This window comes from Dama dama, chromosome 20 (assembly GCF_033118175.1).
Source record: "Dama dama isolate Ldn47 chromosome 20, ASM3311817v1, whole genome shotgun sequence".
NCBI lineage: Eukaryota > Metazoa > Chordata > Mammalia > Artiodactyla > Cervidae > Dama > Dama dama.
The window spans coordinates 109,561,064-109,574,590 of record NC_083700.1 but is presented as its reverse complement, the minus strand read 5'-3'; the positions used below and the strand labels follow the sequence as shown (position 1 = coordinate 109,574,590).

The 13,527-nt window shown below is 48.4% G+C and overlaps 1 long non-coding RNA gene across 3 annotated transcripts; it reads right to left on the bottom strand.

Annotated features, from left to right (window-relative positions):
* Positions 1–720: 720 nt before the first annotated feature.
* Positions 721–12,700, bottom strand: LOC133041630 (uncharacterized). 3 transcript variants are annotated; one of them, XR_009689271.1, is made up of 4 exons: positions 11,751–12,700; positions 11,552–11,667; positions 4,766–4,933; positions 721–2,632 (listed from the first exon to the last, which is right to left on the bottom strand). It is a non-coding gene; the product is annotated as an uncharacterized LOC133041630 (long non-coding RNA). The 3 variants fall into 3 exon arrangements; XR_009689272.1 differs by lacking the exons at positions 721–2,632; positions 4,766–4,933 and adding an exon at positions 9,710–11,220 and having other exon boundaries at positions 11,751–12,146; positions 12,311–12,700; XR_009689270.1 differs by lacking the exons at positions 721–2,632; positions 4,766–4,933 and adding an exon at positions 9,710–11,220.
* Positions 12,701–13,527: the final 827 nt, after the last annotated feature.

The window sequence follows — 13,527 nt, the reverse complement described above, 5'->3', positions numbered from 1 at the left end:
TCTACAAGGCTGTGGTTTTTTTTTTTAATTAATTCTTATTGAAATATAGTTGCTTTATAATATGTGTTAGTTTCTGTTGTACAGCGAAGTGAGTCAGCTATTGTTTCATTCAGTCGCTAAGTCAGGTCTGACTCTTTGTGACCCCATGGACTGCAGCCGGCCAGGCTCTTCTGTCCATGGGATTCTCCAGGCAAGAATACTGGAGTGGGTTGCCATTCCCTTCTCCAGGGTGTCGTCCACCCCGGGGGGATCGAACGCTAGTTCTCCTGCATCTCCTGCATTGGCAGGCGGATTCTTTACCGTCTGAGTAACCAGGGAATGGTATCAGTAGTGTATATATGTCAATCCCAATCCCCCAATTCCTCCCACCCTCCCCTTTGCCCCTTGGTATCTATATATTTGGCTGAGGGGATTTTGAAACATAAGAGTTCTTGGACATTTCTCCCATGAAAAGGTGGAATCTATTTCTTGTCCCCTGGAACATGGATTTACTTCGACTAGACTGGTTCTGCGTGAAGGCAGAAGATAGGCCAGCAGTGTTCCATCTGCAACTGAGGTCCCAGCTGATGGCCAGACCTGCCATCAGGCGAATGTATGGTTCCAGCTCCCAGCCTTCAAACCCACTGTCTGACAGTGAATGGAGCTGGGACAGGCTGTCCCTGAAAAACTCTGCCTGAATTGCAGATTTGTGAACCAAAAGAAGTGCAGTGGTTAGTTATATGACAATGGGTGACTGGGATGGTTAGACTTGGGTTTCTTCAATTGGCCTAAAAGTGGACTAGTGTTTGTCAGAAACAAGGAGATGATATGGAAAGGTTTTTTATACTCTTACCAGCCTCCTGAAAAATGCTTTTTAGGGAAGAGTTAAATAGCTAATATTAAATAGCTAATATTAAAACTAGACTATGTATGTCTAGTATGTGGGAGGTACTTAATATATTTACATATTAGATGAGCAAATAAGCCATGTGGGGTGGGGAGTGGGACCCTTGGAAGGTTGCTTCAGTACAATAGCTACTGAGGGTGGGTTTCTTTGACTCAGATTCTGGCTAAGTGGATGACACAAGTTTGGATTGGAGCTCATTCGTTCTAGTTAATAAAGAAGGGAGGTCCAGTGGCTAAAACCCTGCACTCCCGAGGCAGGGGGCCCAGGTTCAATCCCCAGTCAGGAAACTAGGTCCCACGAGCTGCAAGTAAGATCTCGAGTGCTAAAACTAAGAGTTCACCTGCTGCAACTAAAGATCTTGTACACCACTGACACCCAGCACAGCCGAATAAGTAAATTTCTAAAAATATTAAAAAATAAGAGAGAAGGGAGCCAGGAGACAGCTCAGTGATGCATCTATATGTAAAAAGAAGGGAAAATTCAGTTCAGTTCATGACGTTAGTCATGTCAGACTCTGCGACCCATGGACTGCAGCACGCTAGGCCTCCCTGTCCAATACCAACTCTCAGAGTTTGCTCAAACTCATGTCCATCAAGTCAGTGAGGCCATCCAACCATCCCATCCTCTATTGACCCCTTCTCCTCTCTCCTTCAATCTTTCCCAGCATCAGGGTCTTTTCCAATGAGTCAGTTCTTCGAATCAGGTGGCCAAAGTATTGGAGTTTCAGCTTCAGCCTCAATCCTTCCAATGAATATTCAGGACTGATCTCCTTTAGGATGGACTGGTTTGATATCCTTTCAGTCCAAGGAACTCTCAACAGTCTTCTCCAACACCACAGTTCAAAAGCATCAGTTCTTCGGCACTCAGGTTTCTTTATAGTCCAACTCTCACATCCATATGTGACTACTGGAAAAACCATAGCTTTGACTAGATGGACCTTTGTTGGCAAAGTAATTTCTCTGCTTTTTAATATGCTGTCTAGGTTGGTCATAGCTTTTCTTCCAAGGAGCAAGCATCTTTTTATTTCATGGCTGCAGTCACCATCTGCAGTGATTTTGGAGCCCCCCAAAATAAAGTCTGTCACTATTTCCATTGTTTCCCCAACTATTTGCCCTGAAGTGATGGGACCAGATGTCATGATCTTAGTTTTCTGAATGTTGAGTTTTAAGCTCTCCTCTTTCACGTTCATCAAGAGGCTCTTTAGTTCTTCTTCACTTTCTGCCACAAGAAAACATGGGTCTAAAAGTTAGTAATGGAGTTTTTCAGAGAGAATACCATCTTCTTGCAGCAGACCAACTTGGAGAGTAATGGCTATAGTAAAGTGACGACCCCCAGACATGGCAAGGATGGGCTTTGCATGCAATGGAGAGCCATGTTATTCCACAGCACAAAGTTAGAAGATTGTGGGGAGCTCTAAGCAGAGGTGGGGTCAGCACAGGGGGTGGGACATCCCAGAGAAAGTAGCTCAGAGAGAAATTTCTGCTGGCCAGGTGACGTTAGAATTTTCAGAACAAAGACATCTACTAGTTATTTGTGAATTGTTGGCTGCGATATTTTGTGATGAGGCAACCAAATCTTGACCCCAAATTTCAGCGAAGTCTGTCTTCCACATGAGCTTTCCCTCATGGACCAGAATGGGGGCAGAAAAGGGTCAAAACCCAGAAATACGGAAGAAATATGGAAGTGGAACTGGAGACCACTGGATGACACATAGCTCCTTAGGAATCCCCTTCTTTGATGTTTGCTCTGGAAATTAAAATACATATCTTCAACACATCACAGTTTACTTAGAATTAATATTGTACCACTTCATGCTTCCCAGGGCTTCCCCGGTGGCTCAGACAGTAGAGTCTGCCTCCAAGGCAGGAGACCTGGGTTTGATCTCTGGGTCGGGAAGATCCCCTGGAGAAGGAAATGGTTACCCACTCCAGTATTCTTGCCTGAGAATTCCATGGACAGAGGAGCCTGGCTGGCTACAGGCCATGGGGTTACAAAGAGTCAGACACGACTGAAGCGACTTAGCACGCACACACCATTTCAAGTGAAATGTTTAAGCCTGACAGTCATGTAACTTCACTTCCCACCCTCCTCTATCTTTTTTGTTACAATTATCATAAGTATTTCATTTACATACTCTACAAAATCTATAATTAAAGTGTTATAATTACTTTATACAATCATATTTTTAAGAAATTAAGATAAAAAGTCTTTTCTATTTATCCACATATTTTACCATTTCCAATGCTTATCATTCTTTCCTGAAGAACCTTGTTTCTATCTATTGTCATATACCATCAGCCTAAAAGAATTCCTTTAGTTTTTTGTTTTTTTTTTTTTTTTTGGTAGTTGATCTGTTAGCAATGAATTTTCTGTTTTCTTTGATCTGAAAATGTCTTGATTTCATGTTCATTCTTGAAGGATATTTTTACTCTGACTAGAATTCTGGGTAGATTTTTTAAAATGTCTTTCTCTGCTGAGATTTCTTATCTTTTGCTCCAGGAATATTTTCCTTTATGTCCCTGGGTGTAATCATGATAACTGCTATAACATCTTTATCTGCTAATTTCAGTGTCTGGAATGGGATTGATCTCTGTTGCTTAACTCTAAGATGGGTCACGTTTTGCAGATTCTTTCTATATAAAACAATTTTGGATTATATCCTGGATATGGTGAATGATATTGTATCCTGGATACCATGAATGATAATTGCAGATCATCAGAATTCTGTTATGTTCCTCTGAAGAATGTTGACTGATTTTTTTTTTAAGTAGTTCATGTGGCTGCAGTCAAATTGCAAAACCTGTCTCTCCTGAGATGTTAAGTAGCTTCTCCGAAGTCGGGCAGCTAATAGGTAATAAATGTTAGCTAACTTATGAGTTAAACGCATCTTTGACAAGGAAGCCAGGGACATAAAGGAAGCCTGGCGTGCTGCAGTCCATGGGGTGTCGCAAAGAGTCGGACACGACTGAGCGACTGGACTGAACTGACTTGACAAGCAATATTTACTTCTTGACGTTTTCATTTGTGTTTTAAAATGCATCCCTAAAACACACACTCCCTTGGCTTCCTCTTGGTTCTCTTTGATGGGAACCCTGCAGTTGGTGGAGTCACTCCCTTCACTCTTTGTTTTCTCCAGGCATGTACCTTACAGCAGCAGTCCCCAACCCTTCTTGGCACCAGGGACAGGTTTTTGTAGAAGACAATTTTTCCACAGACCAGGGGTGGGGGATGGTTTAGAGATGATTCAAGTGCATTGCATTTATTGTGCACTTAATTTCTATTGTTATTACATTGTGATAGAGAGTGAAATAATTATACAACTCACCATCAGTTGCCCCTTACTGAGAGTTTTCATGTGTCTGCAAGCAACTGATTCATCACGGTCTCTGTGCAGTCACGCCTCTCTGCTAATGATAATATGTATTCGCAGCCACTCCCCAGCGTTAGCACCACCGCCTCAACTCCACGTCGGATCATCAGACATTAGATTCTCATAAGAAGTGGGCAACCTGGACCCCTTGCATGCACAGTTCACTGTAGGGTCTGAGTTCCTATGAAAATCTAAAGCAGGCGCTGATCAACAGGAGGGTTTGCTCAGGAGGTAATGTGAGCCGTGAGTAGTGCTCAGTCGTTTAGTCATGTCTGACTCTCTGCGACCCACGGGCTGTAGCCCGCCAGGCTCTGCTGTCCAGGGAATTTTCCAGGCAAGAAATACTGGAGCAGGTTGCCATTTCCTACTCTGCGGGATCTTCCTGACCCAGGGATTGAACCCGTCCACATCTCTTGCTTTGGCAGACAGATTCTTTACCACTGCGCCACCTGGGAAGCCCATGAGTGACAAGTAGCAGCCATAAATATAGATAAAACTTCCGGACTCACCTGCTGCTCACCTCCTGCTGTGTGACCTAGTTCCTAACAGGCCGCTGATAGGTACCAGTCCATGGCCCGGGGTTGGGGACCCCTGCCTTATAGATCCGAAGTGCTTCCTTCCAGCTGCAGAAACACAGCGGTCCTTTGGCTTCAGGCAGTAGAGCCTTGACCTGGATCCTCATATCCAATAAATGAAGCAGCGTTAGGGATGCCAGATAAAACTCAGGACACTCAGTTAAATTTTAATATCAGATAAAACCCTATACCTTTTTAGTGTAAATTATTTGAGACATACTTATTATGGAAATTAATAAAGACCAATCAAGTGAGAAAAGTCACGGCTATCTATTCAGAGCTGCAAAGGGGACAGCCATCTTCACTGTTTCAGGAGCAACTCACAGGCAGGCAGAGGCGTGGGAAAGCTTTCTGGTAGAAAAGGGAGGACCAATGGGCAGCGGGCATCTGGTCCCACCAGTTCATGGCAAATAGATGGGGAAACAATGGAAATAATGATAGACTTTCTTTTCTTGGACTCCAAAATTACTACAGATGGTGACTATAGCCATGAAATTAAAAGATGCTTGCTCCTTGGAAGAAAAGCTATGACAAACCTAGACAGCGTATTAAAAAGTAGAGACATTCCTTTACCAACAAAGGTCTAGTCGAAGCTATGGTTTTACCAGTAGTCACATATGGATGTGAGAGTTGGACCATAAAAAAAGCCGAGTGCTGAAGAATTGATGCTTTTGAACTGTGGTGTTGGAGAAGACTCTTGAGAGTCCCTTAGCCAGCAAGGATATCAAATCAATCAATCCTAAAGGAAATCAGTCCTAAATATTCATTGGCAGGACTGATGGTGAAGCTGAAGCTCCAGTACTTTGGTCACCTGATGCGAAGAACTGACTCATCAGAAAAGACCCTGATGCTAGGAAAGATTGAAGGCAGGAGGAGAAGGGGACGACAGAGGATAAGATGGGAGGATGGCATCACTGACTTGATGGACATGAGTTTGAGCAAGCTCTGGGAGTTGGTGATGGACAGGGAAGCCTGGCGTGCTGCAGTCCATGGGGTCACAAATAGTCAGACATGACTGAGTGACTGAACTGAACTGACAGGGGACCCTGGGCCTGGGGGAGCTGGAGGTGACCAACAACAAGTGAGGTGTCCTATGTGGCTGGTTTGGGGTCTGTACTTGGCTTCCTCTGGTTGTTCCTAAGTTGGAAATGGGGACAAACATTTGGGAAGCTGTCCATTATTAATCAAATCGTGGCCATTTGGGGCCAGGAGCTGTTAAACAACAGCTGACTTTCTGGACTGTCAGCAAAGACAGTGGTCTCATTTCCTCCAAGTCTGACTTAGAGTATGCCGTCTTCCTGGGCCAGTTACTTGGGATGAAGGCTTGGTTTCCTGGGCAGGTTTCTGCAGGTTGTGGGTCAGAGATCTATTTTTACAGATGCTCTGGACACCATCTGTGTGTATATTCAGTCTCTTATTGTATTATTTGGGATATAATGACACTAAATATCCCTTCAGAGAAGTTTCTCTGAGCACTTGGGAATCTCAGCACAGAATAGAAACAGCAGAGGCCACTGCTGGGGGGCTGATGTGGTTTTAGAACTGGTAGCACTGATTCTATCAGGTGGCAGAGCAGACATGTTGGGACCCCACCCACATCACACCTGTCAAGTCCCACCACCCACGTGTGACTCTTCAGGCCTGAGGGTGGTCTCTGTCCATCAGAGTTGGCTTTGTTGTAGAGGCTTGTGTTATCAGCTGAGGAATTAACATCCTCCCCATTTTGTTGTTCAATCTCTAAGTCGCCTCTGACTCTGTGACCTCATGGGCTGCAGCATGCCAGCCTTCCCTGTCCTTCACTATGTCCCGGATTTTGCTCAGATTCATGTCCATTGAGTCCGTGATGCTATATCTAAACATCTCATCCTCTGCTGCCCCCTTCTCCTTTTGCCTTCAATATTCTGCAACATCAAGGTCCCTTTCAGTGAAAAGACATCAACAATTGGCTGAGGAATTAACAACCCCAGGGCAGCCCTTAACCGTGGCTCCTGAGAGCAGGTGTGCAAGCACCCAGCTCTCTCATGACACAGGTGTGTTCCACGCTGGCGTCCGCACATTAAGTCCCATTTGGCCACAGTGGCTACCAGCTTCAAGAACATTCTTTCCTGGTCTCAATCCCTTACTCCCTTTCTAGTGCTTCCTGGAGTTACTCCCAAATATTTCCCTTGCACTTGGAAGTTTTGTCTCAGGGTCTGTTTCTGGGAAACCCAAACTCATAAGACAGCTAATGGAGGTTAGCTGACCCCAAACTGACCTCCCTGAAACTTTTATATGTTGGATATACAAGGTTTCCAAGGTGGCGCAGTGGTAAAGAATCTGCCTGCCAAATAGGAGACAATGGTTTGATAAGGTGGAGAAGATCCCCTGGAGAAGGAAATGGCAACCCACTCCAATATTCTTGCCTGGGAAACCCCATGGACAGAGGAGCCTGGTGGGCTACAGTCCACGGGGTCGCAAATAGTCAGACACGACTGAGTGACTAAACAAACAACAAAAGATACCAAGTGAAGGCTGTGGACCCAGCAGAGGCAAGAGGCAGCAGAGCGATGAACACCCATCAGAGGGGCCCCAGGGCCAAGCCTGGGCTCACAGTCTTCCGTACCCTGCCCGCTCAGGGGCTGCTATTGTCCCCAGTCCCCTGAGGCGAGTCTGTGCAACTTCCTCCCCTCCACATGCCCTGGTGACAGACCCCAGCCCCTGAGGTGACCTCCACGTGTCTGTCTCTTGAAATGGAAGGAGCCTAACAGCCTGGCAATGTGTCAGTGAATTCACGGGATGTGCCTCCTTTCTCCTAGTCTTCAGCTTTTAGTAGTTGTGGTTAGATGTCAGAATGAGTGCCTTTCAGTTCAGTCACCCAGTTGTGTCTGACTCTGTGACCCCATGGACTGCAGCATGCCAGGCTTCCCTGTCCATCATCAACTCCCAGAGTTTACTCAAACTCATGTCCATCGCATCAGTGAGGCCATCCAACCATCTCATCCTCTGTCATCCCCTTCTCCTCCCGCCTTCACTCTTTCCCAGCATCAGGGTCTTTTCCAATGAGTCGGTTCTTAGCATCAGGTGGCCAAAGTATTGGAGTTTCAGCTTCAGCCTCAGTCCTGCCAATGAACACCCAGGTCTGATCTCCTTTAGGATGGACTGGTTGGATCTCCTCGCAGTCCAAGGGACTCTCAAGAGTCTTCTCCAACACCACAGTTCAAAAGCATCAATTTTTCAGTGCTCAGCTTTCTTTATAGTCCAACTGTCACATCCATACACAACTACTGGAAAAATCATAGCTTTGACTAGATGGACCTGTGTTGGCAAAGTAACGTCTCTGCTTTTTAATATGCAGTCTAGGTTGTCATAGCTTTTCTACCAAGGAGCAAGTGTCTTTTAATTTCATGGCTGCAGTCACCATCTGTAGTGATTTTAGAGCCCAAAAAAAGAAAGTCTGTCACTGTTTCCATTGATTCTCCATTTGCCATGACGTGATGGGACCAGATGCCATGATCTTAGTTTTCTGAATGTTGAGAGTCTTTACCTCCAAAAAATAATTCTCAGGGGATGCGTAGTGTGGCGGTTATCCACTTCTGGGTGACGTGCCCCTCCCCTCCCTTGGAGACATTTGGCGATGTCTGGTGGGGAGTGTGCTGGCGTCTGGTGGGCAGAGGCCAGGGATGCTGTTGGATGCCCTACAGAGCACAGACAGCCCCCACGAAGAGTGATTTGGCCCCTGGCGTCAACAGTGCCAAGGTCAAGGGCCTGACCCCATGGTGAGCACCCCTTGTCTCTATCTTTAGTTCCAGAAGGGTTAATTCCTCAGGTTAACTCCTGCAAATGAAGGCTCGTGTGTGCCAGGCCTGTTGCTGCTTTGTTCTAGTCCATCCACAGCTGTGACAGGGACAGAGTAAAGGGACAAAGTAGGTGATTAAGTAGTTAATCCCACCAGGGGATTGCAAGTAGAGACAATATGGGAGACCCCTGTAAGTTAATGATTACTCCAGAAAGTAGGTTTGCTTCACCACAAAACCAAGCAAGCTTGCTTAGCAACAAAACCATGCCGCAGAAGCACAAGGCATGCCCCCCATACAGTAAAACGGTGGTGGCAGGAGACCACATTTTGCCCAGTGAGCTCAGTAAGTTAGTGATCCCTAGGACATGCTCTGAGCACACAGGAAAAATGAAAATTTGTGTGCCTAGCCTTACCATGTAGAAACAAGAAAACTCCTTTGCATCAGGAGGAGCTGATGATGAAAGCATTCCATCTACTCAAGAAAGACAAAGAAGCTCTTCTCCCCCTCCCCACTTTTCCTTTGTTTATAAAACAAAGTTCCTGGGGCACAGAACTTCTTGCCTGCCTGCTTGTAAACCTCACACGCATCTTGTTCTAACCACTTATCTATCACTTTGCCCCTCACTGAATTCTTTTCTGCACTGAGACATAAAGAACTGTTTGTACCAGAGCTCTTTGGGGCCCCCAGAAACGACACCCAATGGTCTCAGCTGGACAGGATGGATTCCTGGTGACAAACTGGAAAAAACATAGGAGGACAGGAGGAAATCGCGAGGAGACCCAGCCCTGCTGTTGATGGAGCCCTGCTGACGCTGGGCGTTGGAGCCGAGGCTGAGCCACACCTACCAGGTCCAAGGCTTGGGCTCTCCTATCCCAAGGGTCATGAGTGTGACCCAAGGAAGTGATCTGTCAGATCTGGAACCAGGACCTGGCCCTAGAAGCCAGGAGTGAGGGAGTCACCCAGGAGGAGGGGTTCTGAGATGTTCGTGGCAGCTTCTACATCAGTGACCTTTGAAGCATCCGAAGCCAAGACAGAAACACGAAGAATTACGTGGTTCTGTCAGATCATCAAATTGATTACAACTGACATTTGCTCAGGGTAGACATGCAGCCAGGGTTATTTATTTATCTTTTTAATAAGAATTTTTTTTAAAGAATGCATTTAAGGCTTCTCTTCTTTACCTTCAGGGTCATTGACTTTTTTGGTTACAATTTTTTTTCATCTTCATCTTCAGAGTGAATTTTATTTTTAAGATGACATCTCTTTATTTTAATTATTTTGGCTACACCATGGGACATGTGGGATCTTAGTTTCCTGACCAGGAACTGAATCGATGACCCTTGCATTGGGAGAATCTCCAGGGAAGTCCCCTGTTGAAAAAAATCTCTTTGGCTCCACTGCACTCGACATGTAAGATCTGGAATCTTAGTCCTGTGACTAGGGATCAAACAGATGTCCTCGGCAATGGAAGCTCCGAGTCTTAACCACTAGACCACCAGGGAAGTCCCTGCAGCCAGAATGATTTATTTCAAGTAGATCTCATCTTCACAAGGACCCCATGAGGTTGATGTTACTATTCCCTTGTTTGTACAGATGAAGAAGGGAAGCCAGGTTAAGTACTTAAACAAGGTTGTACAGTGGGTGGGCAGTGGGGCTGGGGGTGCCCCAGACTCCAAGATCAAGATCTACGATCACACCACAGGGGCAATCATTCTAAATACTTAATCCTAAATCATTCTCCCGGCAAACCCTGGAGGAAATCATCACATGGCCTTTTGTCCACACACGGCAGTGTAACTTCTGGCTTGTGCATCTGCCTCTTCTGGAAGCCGGGGCTATCGTCTTATTCCTCTCGGGTCCTCCAGGCATGGAGCCTGACACGCTTCAGCACATTTAGGCAGTCCAGCTCCAGAGTTTGCTCTCAGCCACTACGTACACGGAATGCTCTTTTAAAATAACTGAAGTGAGACGAACCACTTCTGGGGATGTGCTCAACATGAAAATTCAACTTGCATCCCGTGCACTAAAGCCTGATTCCACGAAGTGCAGAGGATGGCCTTGGCCTCGGCCCTGCCCCCTCCTTCTCAGGGGCCCCGCCAGCGTGTCCCCCGGTCACTCCTCCTGGTGCCCCCCTGCTCTGCACACCAGGTGGAGGTGAGGCATGTGAGATGCTGAGGTCCTCGCTGGGGTTCTGAGATTCAGGTGGAGCAGGCTCGGGGGAGCCCCTGAGAGGGACCTCCTCTGACCTCTCGGGGCAGGTGCCTCCTCACCCTTGACTTTCCTACCCACATGAGCAGGCACCTGTCATCGCTCGAGCCCCTGCAGGGTGAAGCTGTGGCTGTGAGTCATTTTCTCGGCAGCGCGGGAAGCAGGAAGAAGCCGATGGAGGGAGGAGTAGACACGTCAGAGCCAAGTCTCACTGGAGACAGAGCGGCCCAGGACCGTGCGGGTCACAGAGCTGCTGTGGGATGACTGAGATGATGGCCAGCTGGTCCCAAATGGCCAGGAGCACCGACCGGCACTGCTGTGGTGTCCGGCCGGGCACCAGTTCAGGGGCTCCCTACGAGTCCCCAAGTCTGCTCCCCTTGGCTCAGGTCCTCAGAGCTGCTCCGTCTGTGTAGGTAAAGTGACCCAGCTGGTCCCCTTGGCCTCAACTTGCCCATCTGCCTCATCCAGTCCCTGGGCCTCAGCTAGCCCAGGCTGCTTATCTTCTAGGCTTGCCCAGACTCACCCTGCCCCTTGGGTCCCTACCTTCTTTGTTAGTGACATCCTTGCCCCCACGGGGGAGGCCTCTACCCATCTCTGTTGGTGACCCCCCTGCAGTTCCCAGTTCAGCGGCTTCCCTCATTGCTGCCTGAACCTTTTCCTCCTGCTCCTCAAGGAGAACCCTTGAGAGGCCTCCCACACCATCTTGTCTCCTAGGAAGTGGAACTAATGCACTCACCGGACACCTATGATGTGCCAGGTGCAGATGCGTGGTCACTGAATCCGCACATCCACACCACGCTCAAGGCTCCCTTCTGCCCATTCTACAGATGAGGAGGCTGAGGCTCAGAAACGCTGTTTGGTACAAGATCACATATTTAGGAAACAAAAGATATTTAAACCTCATTCCTCCTGACTCTGCAGCCCATGATACATACCAGCCCTCCTTGAGGTGGTCCCCTTCGATCAGCATGCTGACCCTAAGGCCCAGCACACGCCTTTAACATGTGGTTTAGGGAAGACCGCGAGCCTTCACACCTGGTGTAGAATCACTCCCAGCCCAGCCCAGTGATGGTGGAACGCTGGGAGCTGAGGGGAAAGGAGACTGCCTGGACTCTACCTGCCGGGGCTGTTCCCACACAGAGTGGGTTTCCCAGAAAGGAAGCTGAAAGGCGGGGGCTGGAGAGGGGTGGTGTCTGGGGTGGGGGGTGGTGAGACCACACATTTGCATCACAAAGGCTCTTCTTCTGCTGGAGTGAAGGCTTCGAGCTGGGCTTGCTGCCTTGCAGAATGCTTCTAGGCCTTCAGATCGTTGGATCTCCATGGAAATTAGTCTGCCAGAGAGAGAAGCTATTTTAAGGACATGCGATGAGAGACCCTGTAGGCTGGGATAGAGAAGCTAGCTGTGGGGGAGAGCTTTTCTGAATGACTCACTCATTTCCCTCCTATGGGGTCGGGGGGGGGGGGGGGGGGTGGGGGAAATGGCATGGAAAAAGACCTGCAGCCCAGGGTGGAGGAGCGGCACAGCCGACCCTGACACTAGGAGCCACGGCCGCCATATCTCGGGTGGAGATGCCGGGCGCACGCCGCTGAGAGAGGCCTGCAGGATCTCAGCACCTCCTGTGGCCATCAGATCCGCGGCTTCCAACCAGCTTTCCTATCATGCAACGAAGCAAAAGATTGCTTCTTAAAAAATTTTAAAAAGTGAGTGCAGCAGCTTCGGTAACCTCAGGGAACACAGAATTCACCGTAGGGGCAGGGGACGCCATTGTGAGGCTGCTGCTGGCTAAGTCGCTTCAGTCCTGTCCGACTCTGTGCGACCCCATAGACGGCAGCCCCCCAGGCTCCCCCGTCCCTGGGATTCTCCAGGCAAGAACACCGGAGTGGGTTGCCATTTCCTTCTCCAGTGCATGAAAGCGAAAAGTGAAAGTGAAGTCGCTCAGTTGTGTCCGACTCTTAGCGACCCCGTGGACTGCAGCCTACCAGGCTCCTCTGTCCATGGGCTTTTCCAGGCAAGAGTACTGGAGTGGGGTGCCATTGCCTTCTCTGCCTTTGTGAGGAAAGCTCGTTTAATCCACCTCCTTGGTTAGGGAGCTTGGTGAAGAACAGCTAAAACCACACAGAGGTAAATCACTTTAGGTGATAAAGAGGTGGGAACCTCTCATCCTGCTGTTTATTGAACAGGGACTCTGGTGTTTGGGATGCCCATGGTGGGAAGCAAGCAGACATGGGGGAGAGATCTGGCCCTTAGAGATGGTGGTGGACCCAAGCCTGGGGAGAAAGGTGGTCAGGGACCTTGAGGGGTGGGTGGGTGCAGGGCTGAGCAGCTGAAAGGACGAGAGCGAAAAGCCTTTAATTTCACAGTGTGCAGTTTCAGGCATCAGGGAGGGCCCCACTGTCCGTCAGCTTACAGTCAAAGTCCTGTTTGGTGCTGAGGCAGCTGGTATTGGCGCTTGGGGTAGTGGTGGGGGGAACACTGAACCTGCTCAGGGTGCCAGAACTCAGACCACAGCTGCTCCTGGAGTCACTTCTTCTGGGAGCCCTCAGAAATGGTGAGGCGGGCCTGGATGTCCATTCCAGGCAGGGGTGGGTCCAGGCAACATCCACGCTGGCCCTCTGAGCTGGGCGCTGCTCCCTGACCCATGAACAGTGCAAGCTGCTCCTGCAGGTGGGAGCGCTCAACCTGGCAGACTGTTTACACGTGTTTACTGTCTC